This window comes from Acipenser ruthenus, chromosome 54 (genome assembly GCF_902713425.1).
Source record: "Acipenser ruthenus chromosome 54, fAciRut3.2 maternal haplotype, whole genome shotgun sequence".
Classification (NCBI taxonomy): domain Eukaryota; kingdom Metazoa; phylum Chordata; class Actinopteri; order Acipenseriformes; family Acipenseridae; genus Acipenser; species Acipenser ruthenus.
Genome location: NC_081242.1, coordinates 2,824,314 through 2,836,848, shown reverse-complemented (window position 1 = coordinate 2,836,848; position 12,535 = coordinate 2,824,314). Strand labels below are relative to the sequence as shown.

Below are 12,535 nucleotides of genomic sequence, written 5' to 3'. Positions count from 1 at the left end.
CTGGAGATATTTCTGAAACAGCAGGGTTTCGGCTTGCCCTTGTCCACTAGAGCAATGGCTCTCATCCCTGGTCCTGGGGACACACTGTCCTGCTGGTTTTTCTTCCAACCGAGCTCTCAGTTACTTAATTGAAACCTTAATTGAACTAATAATTTGCTTAATTTGACTTTTTAAATCGATTAGCTTACAAAATGTTGGAGAATTCAAGTTCCTTATATAATTTTATATTTAACTTGAAATCTCTGATTAGTTCAATTAAGGGTATATACAGTATATAGTGTAGTGCTGGGTCAAAAGAGACCAAAAATTGGGACTGCACGATGGGGGGGGGTGGGGGGAGCGTGGAAGCGTGTTTCGTGTCTAGGCAGTGCTGGCGTGCTGTCCTGGGTGTCACGTGCACAGTGCAGCTGTATTATTATTATTATTTATTTCTTAGCAGACGCCCTCATCCAGGGTGACTTACAATTGTTATAAGATATCACATTATACAATATTTCACATTAAACAGATTTCACATTCTTTTTTTACATACAATTACCCATTTATACAGTTGTTTTTTTTTACTGGAGCAATCTAGGTACCACCAGTCAGCTGTTTGCGTGGGACCGAGGGTCTGAGCGATTGGACCGTGTGTATGTACTGTACATATATATATATATATATATATATATATATATATATATATATATATATACACACATTAAGTATATATATATATATATATATATATATATATATATATATATATATATATATATATATATATATATATATATATAATGACAGGGAGATATCCCTGCTAGCAGATGGTAAAAGAAAGACATTTTTTCAATATATTTTCACCTGCAGTGACAGGTCATGGCCACTAAGGGTCGGTAATGGGTTCATTTGTTGTTTTATTTGACCTGTTTCTGGGTTCGGGGTAGGGAATTGGCTACAGCTGGTTAAGTACCAGTCAATTTAGCAATTGGGACCCAGCTGTAGCCCATATAAAGTGCAAGCCAATAGACAAAAGGTGGCTACCAGTGTTTCTGGGGTTGTTGTTGGATGAAAAGTTTAAATGGACTCAGCAGATAGACAAAATAATTGTGAGATGTAAGGCAAGGATGAACCTGCTGAGGAGTAAATCAGGGAACTCATGGTGAGCAAGTATGAACACTCTGTTAATGATCTATAGGGCGCTGATCAGGCCTATACTGGATTATGGATGTATGGTATATGAGGAAGCAGCTAGTAAGGAGCTGGGAACACTGGATGTGGTACAAGCTAGGGCTCTGAGAATATGCAGTGGAGTGCTGTGTTCATCGCCAGTTGCAGCATTGCAAGTAGTTGCTGGGGAAATGCCTCTCTTTTTAAAAAGGAAGATGATGAGAATTAGGTATTGGGCTGAGATAATGAATGGAGGAGATGGAAACCATGTTCAAAGGATTTTTGAACACTATGAGTGTGATAAAATATTAGGGTGAGAATTAAGAAAGATATTGAGGAGCAGGTAACATTGAAAGACTGTATAGGAAGGGTGAGACAATAAAATACAAACTCTGTCATCAGTCTTTAAAAATCCCGTGATTGATCTGTATTTATAAAAAGTTAAAGGAGGAAAGAGGGGTTTTCTGTGAACTGGTGGGGAAATGGGTAAACCGTTTATGGGAAAATTACTGTAAGATTTTTACAGATGGGTCTGAAAATACAGCTAATGGTAGGGTTGGATCAGCTTATTACATTCCAGAATCTGAGGTAGGAAAATGTGTACGTATTACAGATAACGTGTCTATTATGACGACTGAACTAATAGGGGTTATTTTGGCATTACAATGGATTATAGAGGTTAAGGTAGAGAGGGCAGTCATGTTTCAGATTCGTTATCAGGGCTACAGGCAATTAAAAATTAAGTGAAAGGGGATAGAAGGGATTTAACACAGGAGGTAATGTATCTAGTATCAGAATGTGTGTGTTTAGGATTGTATGTGGTTTTTGTGTGGATTCCAGCGCATATAGGAATAGAGGGGAATGAGAGGGCAGATGGGTTAGCAAACATGGCAGTGAAGAAAGTGAATGTGGGTATGGATGTTCATTATGGGTCAAGGGAGTATTATAAAATAATAAAAAAAAAATATAGTAGATGAATGGCAGAATACATGGAATAGAGAAAAAAGGGCGTAAATTATATAAATCACATGGATGGAGGGAATAGATAGGAGGAAGTGAACCTAATAAGGCCGTTTATAGTGCATTCAACTTTAAATGAACATTTATATAGAATCTGAGCGCATGAGAATGGGTTATGTATGAGATGTGGGGTTATGGAAACTGTGGAACACCTTTTGGTTGAATGTGCTAGATATAGGGAAGTGAGATTAGAGGTAGGGGGATTTGAACATTCAGAATCATATTTTTTTTTAGGGCTGGTATAGGGGATGGTAATATAATAGATAAGGGTATGGTCAGGTATATAGGGAAAATCGTTAGGAAAACAGGGAGATTTAACCAGTGACAAAAATAAAATCAGGAATCAAAAAGTGTTCAGCTCATAATAACGATAATCAAAACAAACAGTAGGTGGCGACAATAAGCTTCAGCGGAAGCTTGGTGGTCATGGCGGGCAGGAGAGAGCAGTGTGAAAGCAAGAGAACGGTGAAACCTTAAGAGCAGAATTATGTGTTTTTCTGTACATTTTGTCTGTTTTTGTTTTTTTGAATGTTGAACTGAGTGTTTAACTGTGTGTGGAGGAAAAGAGGCTAACTCTCCTCATAGTCAGGGAAAACCCCTACAGTTTAGTTAGTGCCTTTTATGGCAAGGTTTTGTTTGTTTGAATCTTTGTGAAGTTGTTTATTTTGCAGCTTGTTTGGAGTTAACTTGTGTGCTTATAATTAGGGGTCTACCTAAATCGCGATTTTTGCGGAAATCGGGAAATTGAGGGGTCCCCGCTAAATTCACCTCTTTTAGGGGCAAATGCATACCGGACAAGCACGGAGAGAAAAAAAAAAAAGATACCTTGTTTAAATGAACTACTGTACAATGCAAGCGACGCAAACTACATATCTTCCTTCTGTAGATAGGCTTTTTTTTATTCCTTCGCCGTCCTGTGTGCATTGCACTAAGGCAAAAAAAAAAAAAAATGAAAAAACGTCCTTAGACAAATAACATTTTCTTATTTGCAATGTCTGAAACTGAAAATACAACCTTGCAAAACTATTTTTTTTACTCTAGTCTAATTATCAGCAGTATTAGGATGTCACTGTTTAAATCATTCCAAAAATAAAATGAACAAAAAAAGTAATGAGAATGTGTGCATATCTATCTATATATCTATCTATACAGTGCCTATAGAAAGTCTACACCCCCTTTTAAAATGTTCACCTTTTGTTGCCTTAAAGCCTGGAATTAAAATGCATTACATTTTTTTTTCATTTATCTATGCATCACTACCCCACAACTTCCAAGTGAAAAAAAAATATTCTAGAAATTTGGAGAAAATTAATTAAAAATAAAAACTGAAAGAGCTTGGTTGGAGAAGTGTCCACCTCCCTTGTAATAGCAATCCGAAATTAGCTCAGGTGTAACCAATCGCTTTCAAAATCACACACCAAGTTAAGCGGCCTCCACCGGTGTTAAATTGTAGTGATTCACATGATTTCAGGATAAATTCAGCAGTTCCTGTAGGTTCCCTCTGCTGGGTAGTGCATTTCAAAGCAAAGACTCAACTATGAGCAACAAGGCGTTTTGAAAGTTGTTGAAAGGCACAGATCAGGTGATGGGTATAAAAAAAATATCAAAGGCCTTGAATATCCCATGGAGCAAGGTCAAGACGATTATTAAGAAGTGGAAGGTGTATGGCACCACCAAGACCCTGCCTAGATCAGGCCGTCCCTCCAAACTGGATGACCGAGCAAGAAGGAGACTGATCAGAGAGGCTACCAAGAGGCCAATGGCAACTTTGCAAGAGCTACAGGCTTTTATGGCCAAGACTGGTCAAAGTGTGCATGTGACAACAATATCCCAAGCACTCCACAAATCTGGCCTGTATGGTAGGGTGGCAAGAAGGAAGCCATTACTCAAGAAAGCCCACCTTGAATCCCGTTTGAAGTATGCAAAAAAACACTCAGGAGATTCTGTAGCCATGTGGCAAAAAATTTTGTGGTCTGACAAAACTAAAATGGAACTTTTTGGCCTAAATGCAAAGCGTTATGTTTGGCGCAAACCCAACACAGCACATCACCCAAAGAAGCATGGTGGTGGTGGCAGCATCATGTTATGGGGATGTTTCTCATCAGCAGGGACTGGGGCACTTGTCAGGATAGAAGGGAAAATGAATGGAGCAAAGTACAGAGAAGTCCTTGAGGAAAACCTGCTGCCCTCTGCAAGAAAGCTGAAACTGGGACGGAAGTTCACCTTTCAGCATGACAACGACCCAAAGCACACAGCCAAAGCTACACTGGAGTGGCCAAGGAACAAAAAGGTAAATGTCCTTGAGTGGCCCAGTCAGAGCCCCGACCTAAATCCAATCAAAACTTTGTGGCATGACTTGAAGATTGCTGTCCATCAACGCCCCCCAGGAGCTTGAACAGTTTTGTAAAGAATGGCCAAATATTGCCAAATCTAGGTGTGCAACGTTGATAGAGACCTGTCCCAACAGACTCACAGCTGTAATTGCTGCCAAAGGTCCTTCCACCAAGTATTAACTCAGGGGGGTTGAGACTTATCCAATTATGATCTTTCAGTTGTGTATTTTTAATATATAATTTTTTTCTCAATAAAACTTTTTTCCCCCTTAACAGTGTGGAGTATGGTGTGTAGATAAGAGAAAAAAAATCCTAATTTAAATGCTTGAAACTCTGAGGCACTGACACAACAAAATGTGAAAAAAGTTCAAGGGGGTGTAGACTTTCTATAGGCACTGTGTATATTGTAACATAGCAGGGAGGGGGTTAAAATCCTCCCTGCAAAAAAGATTTACGCGTGTACATTTTGTTAATTATTTTATTGTTAATTATCCCTTGCACCTGGTGGTAATTGTAAATTAGAACCAGGTGCAGGGTATTTAAGAGAGGCAGTCAGTCTGCTCAGGACTGCTGTGTAGAAGGAGTGCTCTGCTTCCAAGCAGTCATTAAAAGAAAAAAAAGTTTCAAGAACGGAGTGTTTTGTTATTGGTCAGGTAAACGGCTTAGCCGTCCTGTGTGTTAGTTTAGGTTGCTGTCTGTGAGAGCTAGGTGTTTATTTTTGTTTGTTTATTAAAATTAGCGCGTCAGCTCGTTTGAAAATCTATTTCAGTGTCCTGGGTCAATTTTTAAAGGGGCAACAAACTACGAAGGGTGAAGTTCTGTTACTATGTTTATATATACACACACACACACACAGAGTGCTCCCTCGCTATAAGGCTCTCGGTAATTGGGGGACAAGCCTCAGCATTTCTTGCAGCAAAAAAATAAATACATTAGGAACAATAACCACGTAATAGGCCTATTTAGTTATAAAACGAATGCTGAATAAGATGTCTGTGTTATAAAGTGCCAGCACAGCTTTTCTCCAGTTCAGATATTGTATCAAAAGGGAGAGACAGAAATGCAAGTTATACTGAGAAGTTGTTTACAGTTTGAACAACACCAGTATTGTATTTACTGTAGAAATATTGCATGAATCACAGAACATGCTGTAGGAGCGTTATATCCGAGGTGCGTTATAACTGAGAGCCTTATAGTGAGGGAGGGAGCACTGTGTGTGTGTGTGTGTGTGTGTGTGTGTGTGTATATATACAGTGCCTATAGTAAGTATTCACCCCCCTTGGACGTTTTCAGTTTGTTGCGTTACAACCTGAAATCTTAATGCATTTAAACTGGATTTTTCCCCCTTTGATTTACACAACCTACTCAACACTTTCAATGTGTGAAAAAATTGGGGGGGGGGGGGGGGTGAAAAAACAAATCAATTAAAAATTGGTAAGTATTCACCCCCTTTGCTATGACACTTCTAAATAAGCTCAGATGCAACCAATTGCCTTCAGAATTCACACAATAAGTTAAATGGAGTCCATCTGTGTGCAATAAAAGTGGTTCACATGATTTCAGATTAAATACACCTGTCTCTGTAAGGTCCCACAGTTGGGTAGTGCATTCAAAGCAAAGATACTACCATGAAGACCAAGATGCTTTCAAAACAACTCCGGGATAAAGTTGTGGAAAGGCACAGATCAGGGGAGGGGTATAAAAAGAATCTGCTTAGAGCAGGTCGGTCGTCCTCCCAAACTGAGCAGCCGGGTAAGAAGGATATTGGTCAGAGAAGCCACGAAGAGGCCAATGACAACTCTGAAAGACCTACAGTGTTCCATGGCTGAGATGAGAGAAACTGCCCATGTGTCAACAATAGCTGCGGTACTCCACAAATCTGGCCTGTATGGAAGAGTGGCAAGAAGGAAGCCATTTCTGAAAAAAGCCCATGGAATTTGCAAAAAGGCATGTGGGAGACTCTGAAAACATGTGGCAAAAGACTCTGTGGTCCGATGAAACAAAAATTGAACTATTTGGCCTAAATGCAAAGCATTATGTCTTGTGCAAACCCAACACAGCACATCACCCAGGTAACACCATCCCTACTGTGAAGCATAGTGGTGGCAGCATCATCAGCAGGGACTGGGAAGCTTGTCAGGGTAGCGGGCAAAATGGATGCAGCTGAATACAGGCAAATCCTTGAGGAAAACCTGCTTCAGTCTGCAAAAGACCCAAGACTGGGACGGAGACTCATCTTTCAGCAGGACAATGACCCCAAGCATACAGCCAAAGCGACACTGGAGTGGCTTAAAAACAAGAAAGTGAATGTCCTAGAGTGGCCCAGTCAAAGCCCAGACTTGAATCCGATTGAGAATCTGTGGCAAGACTTGAAGATTGCTGTCCACCAACGATCCCCATCCAACTCGACAGAGCTTGAACAATTTTGCCAAGAAGAATGGGCGAATATTGCACAATCCAGATGTGCAAACCTGGTAGAGACTTACCCCAAAAGACTCACAGATGTAATTGCTGCCAAAGGTGGTTCTACCAAGTATTGACTCAGGGGGGTGAATACTTATCTAACCAAGACATTTCAGTTTTTTTTAATTTTCATTATCTGTTGTTTCACATTAAAAATTATCTTGCCTCTTCAAAGTGTTGAGTAGGTTGTGTAAATCAAAGAAAAAAAAAATCCCATTTAAATGCATCAAGATTTCAGGTTGTAACACAACAAACTGTGAAAATGTCCAAGGGGGGCGAATACTTACTATAGGCACTGTGTATATATATATATATATATATATATATATATATATATATATATATATATATATATAACTTTCCTAAGCAGATGCAGGGCTTGATCTAAGAAAAGTAATTCTCTGAATTCAGCTTTTTAAATGAGGTTTAAACATACTAGCATAGTTTACATGTTCATAGAGTGCTGTGGTTATATCCACTCATGAGGATAGATCCAATGGAGCCCACAGTCGTGGATTAACTGCAATATTCTATGAACCTTTGTGGTGTATTTTCTTTTTTCTTTCTTTCTTTCTTTCTTTCTTTCTCTCTCTCTCTCTCTATCTATCTATCTATATAATTGTGACAATATATATGTTTTCATAAATAAATAACAAAACTCCTTCATTTCATTTTTTTGTAAAAATATTTTATAAAAAAGACAAGCACATTCTCGACAGGATTCAAACTGCACTGCTCTAAAAGGCTATTCCTGAACATGGATCGTAAGCACATGTATGCAGGTACTCTTTTCCAGTATGCATAATCTGTGCCAGGCTTGTGGTGGTGACACAACACATTGACACTGTACGAAAATAGTGCGTGGAGACTGACCCACTGGGGACACCCTTTCCCAGCCCAGACTGCAATGTTGGATATTTGCATATTCCCATTACTTAACGCCTCACCTAAATCATTATAATGACTCTGTGGTGATCCATACACTTGGGTCACAATACTGTTATGTTGAGACCCTGCCATTATAAAATGTCTATTTATTATGATGTTTAACACCGACGATTATCAAGGGGTCTCCATCATGTGATCCTGGGCTGAAGATAGGGTAGACCTGCCCAGATAATCCACCTTCAATAGTGTGAATGTGAAATCTGGTCTTGGCATTAAAAACATTGTAAAATGCTATCTTCTTTTCATCATAATCAAGACAAACACCCACTTTCTCGAGCTTCTTCTTTCCTGGCAGTGCGATCGTGACAATGGACTGGCTCACAGCCTCATACTTTCCCCCTCCCAGTCTCAGAAGCCAATAGCCCTCCTCTGGTTTCTCAGGTATGTTCTTCTCATCAGGGTGTGTGGAGACCCCCAGAGCCCAGTAGCCCCTTTCTCCCACCTTCACCTCCCAGTAGTGCCTCCCGGAGGTGAACCCCTCATTGCCCCGCACACTGGGCCACTCTGCTGATTCTTCTCCTACGAATGTTATTAATCTGTTTTTAGACACTGTGAGGCTCCGGTTTGCTGGATCAGGGGGCAGAGTCACCTCAACTGTGGATAAGGAATGAGAGGCACAAAATGCATCACACAGGAGTGTTATATTACTATGGGGCTGTCATCTATTTACTGTATACATAGTTCTGTATAACTTCAAGATATAGAAAAATGAAAGAAATAATGCCCATTTTTGGCACCTGGTTCTACACAAACCCATGTTACATTTGCATCTTTCTTTATTTTAATTTAGTGTCCAATTATTTCACCCCAATTGAGAATTATGGTCCCTCAATGCAGCACCGCCACTCAATAGAACATTGGCAAGCCAATCGCCTCTTTACACCCAGAAGCTCCACAGAGGATGTGAGCTACTGGCCCTTGGAGGACGATTTTGCCTCCCTAACCTGTGGGAGCATCAGAGCCACAGCTCCCTATGGACTCTCCAGCGATGATCAGCAACTTGCCATAGTCAGGACACAAACCTGCGTTCGTATTTGTTTGCATATTAAATGAATAACAATCTCAGTAATGCAATGAATTGAATTATTTAGTTAGTTAAAAAAAAAAAAAAATACCTGCTGTCCTGTGGATTTTTGCCCAATCTAGAATAAACAGAAAATAGGAAAATAAATAAATAGAAAAGACAGTTGAATCTTCATTCTTACAGCCAAATCTTGTTGTATCTGTTAACTGAGAGGGATACTTAATACTAGGGATGGGTTAGTGTAGTCAAAAACACGATTACACGAAAATAAAAAAGAAAACTATTCGAATAGCATATTACATATTCGAGTATTCAAAAAAAGCGTTTTTAAATGCTGATGCTTGACAAGTGTTAAACCCTAAGTAAGGCATTTTTATTTGCATATTAAACATAAGGACCCTAATTAAATATGCATGCTTGTAACAGCATGTGGCGGAGTGTCCCGCCCCTTTGTTTATTATTTATTTATATTATGATTTATGTTTATATTACGGCGAAGCGCTGCTTATTTGTTATTGTTTTAGATTTTAAAAACCTCGTGAGGATGCGTGACTGACCAGCTACCGATTATTTAACTAGCTGACAGTTGTGCATCCTTTCCAGACGCGTGCAGACTGTGGCCAAGGGGTAATAAGATAATTAACAGCTAGTTAACCCCTCGGCCATAATATAAAAGCCTGCAGCCCCCCGCGCTCAGGGGGAGAGTGTACAGAGGAGAGTACGGGAGCGCAAGCAAGAACAGAGTTATTTAAAAACTAAACAACTGCTAAGCGTGCTGGTTTTTACCAGCACGAGACTTATTTGTTTGGCCAACGCGCCTTTTTGTTTTGTAGTGTTTTGTGTTTGTTTAAATATTTTGTTTTATTATTTAATAAAATAGCTGCAACAATGTCACTGCAACAACAGCTTGGCCACACAGCAACATTCTACAGTAAACATATTCTATTTGAAATTGTTGCCAATTTGATTTCCTTGTTTTCAGCTAATGTTAATAGATCTCTGCTTGAGTTCCCCTGTAATGACTGTACACAGCAGCTTCTGCAGCTGTTGCTAGGCATTCGTGAAATGAAATAAAATAAAATGTTTATAGCAAGTGCTAAAAGAAGTAAGCCAAACTTGGGTAACATTGAAATTAGAAAGGTAATTTAACTTTATTATGAATATAAAGACATACTAAATGCTAAGCAGAACAATGCAGTGACCAATAAGAAAAAGTAAGATACCTGGAAAGGAGTTATTGCTTAACTTAGACAGCAGTTCAATGTAAAACATCTACTGTTGACTGTCTGTGAAAGGATGGTGTAATGTCAACATTTGTACTGACCATTACAAGTACAACCAGGTATGTTCCTTCTTTTGAATTATTTACAGGTTATTGAATAAAACAAGTAACTTGACTTAGATTCATCTGAGGCCAGTGCTTAATGGCTAGTTGTAATTGGTAGTAATGCTAAAGAATAAGTAGCAGGGTTCTGAAAAAATATAGCTTTACATGTCCCCACGTGTTGCTACAACTGTTTAAATAAACGTACCTGTAATTTTTATTTTCATTGTTAACATCCTGACAACTTTTTACACTTATAACTTTAAAGTCTGTTACAAAGCTCTGTTGGAAATGTCTGCTCTAGTGCACTGGGGTTTGAGATCTGTCCTCTAAATCACTGCAGGAAGAGTGATTTAAAAAACAAAACATAAGAACAAGTGCTCTGGCTTTTCTGTTCCGTACCACATCACAGATCATTATTGCTGTGTTACCTGTTTGACAATGTGGGCAGTAATCCTTACACTATCAGTGCACTAGAGCAGACATTTTGAAAAGATCTTTGAAACAGGCTTTAAAGCTGTAAGTGTAAAGTTGTCAGGATGTTAACAATGAAACGAGGACAATTGACGTGTAATGCTATATTTTTCGGAACCTCGCTTTAAGCTATTGTAATGTTGGAATGTATTTTCTATTGTTTTGGCCAGGTTACAATATTTGCACTACTCAGATTATTTTATTATTTCTTAGAATTAAACAGACGTAGAATATATAGGTTGCTATATGATAGGTGGTGTTTTATTCTGAATATAGATTATTTGCTACTCTGTTTTGTACTGCGCAGCATTATGCAACTGGAAGAGATGCACAATGAAGTGATGAGGGACCAGGAATCAGCAGCAGCTTCTCATCCAGAGCGCTGTCTTTGAGATACATCCTGAAAAACCGACGAATACCAGCAAACAACCAAGCTCTTCAACGGGAGAGAAGGGGGGCAATAATGTTGCCAGTGCTGATAAGTGGGTGTGGCAGGGTGCCCCCACCCCTGTGCGTATTTTGTGTGTTATGTTGCGTGTGGCGTGTTAGTGTTGGTGTATGTATTGATGCATGGGATATAATGGGGCTATGTAGCACAAGTGATTTAAATTATATAGTTGTATTTAGGCACAAGGATTGCACAATCACTTCACGTGCAGATAAAATGTGTATTAATATGTGAGCACAGGGAGTGCACAGATTAGTTCACGTGCTGGGATTCAAGTGAATGATTAATTAGTAATTACAGGAGGCTGTGTGGTCCAGTGGTTAAAGAAACAGGCTTGTAACCAGGAGGTCCCCGGTTCAAATCCCATCTCAGCCATTGACTCATTGTGTGACCCTGAGCAAGTTACTTAACCTCCTTGTGCTTTGTCTTTCGGGTGAGACGTAATTGTAAGTGACTCTGCAGCTGATGCATAGTTCACACACCCTAGTCTCTGTAAGTTGCCTTGGATAAAGGCGTCTGCTAAATAAACAAATAATAATAATAATTGAATCCCGGCACAATTGTATATATACTGTAGATGCACGAAGCACTCACTCGGGGTTGTGTGTTCGGGAGAGAGAAGGAGAAAATAATTAAAAACTAAAAAGCAAAACAAATGCTACTTGTGCATGAGGACTCGCATGATACTTGTTTTGGGGTTCATCCACGGTTTGTTTGTCTGTCTACTTCTTTTGGCCACCGCGCCGTTTGTTTTGTTCAGTGTTTTGTTCAACCTTTTTATTTTAAACCAGCGCATCCGCGGATTTCATTCACATTTCACCCTCAGTACTGTGTGCTCTTCCAGGTCTGACGTCCCCACCAGCCAGCCTGTTCACAGTGGGATAATAATATTTTAATAAAGATTTGGTTGGCGCTCCTTTGAAGTCTTTAGGTATAACCAGAAAAGTTAAGGAGTTATTTATAATAAATTGTAAAAGAGAACCATTTTAAGATAAAATACAAATATATACCTGAATTTAGGACATATTCTTCAGCATCTATGTGAAAAAACAGTAAGAGGACACTAATCACACAGTAAACATGCATACATATTTACAATGAACTAAGAACGAAGTACAGTGCACTCCGTTTAGAAGAATCACATCCGTCCCGGGTGTTTTGATTCTTATAAGCGGTTGATTCTTAAAAGCAGAGCGATATGATTACTGTGGTGCAGAATCAAACTTAGTATGAGAATGATAAGAGCGTGTTCCCTGGCTGCAGTGTAATGGCTTAACCACTAGATGTCACAAGTTCCTGCATGTATGCACGCTCACGAAAAATCTTACTTGTTTTCTGTTGCAGTGCAAATC

At 39.3% G+C, this 12,535-nt stretch overlaps 1 long non-coding RNA gene across 1 annotated transcript; it reads right to left on the bottom strand.

Moving 5' to 3' along the window:
• Positions 1–7,721: 7,721 nt before the first annotated feature.
• Positions 7,722–12,245, bottom strand: LOC131723361 (uncharacterized). Its single transcript, XR_009320245.1, has 3 exons — positions 12,194–12,245; positions 9,029–9,055; positions 7,722–8,507 (listed from the first exon to the last, which is right to left on the bottom strand). It is a non-coding gene; the product is annotated as an uncharacterized LOC131723361 (long non-coding RNA).
• Positions 12,246–12,535: the final 290 nt, after the last annotated feature.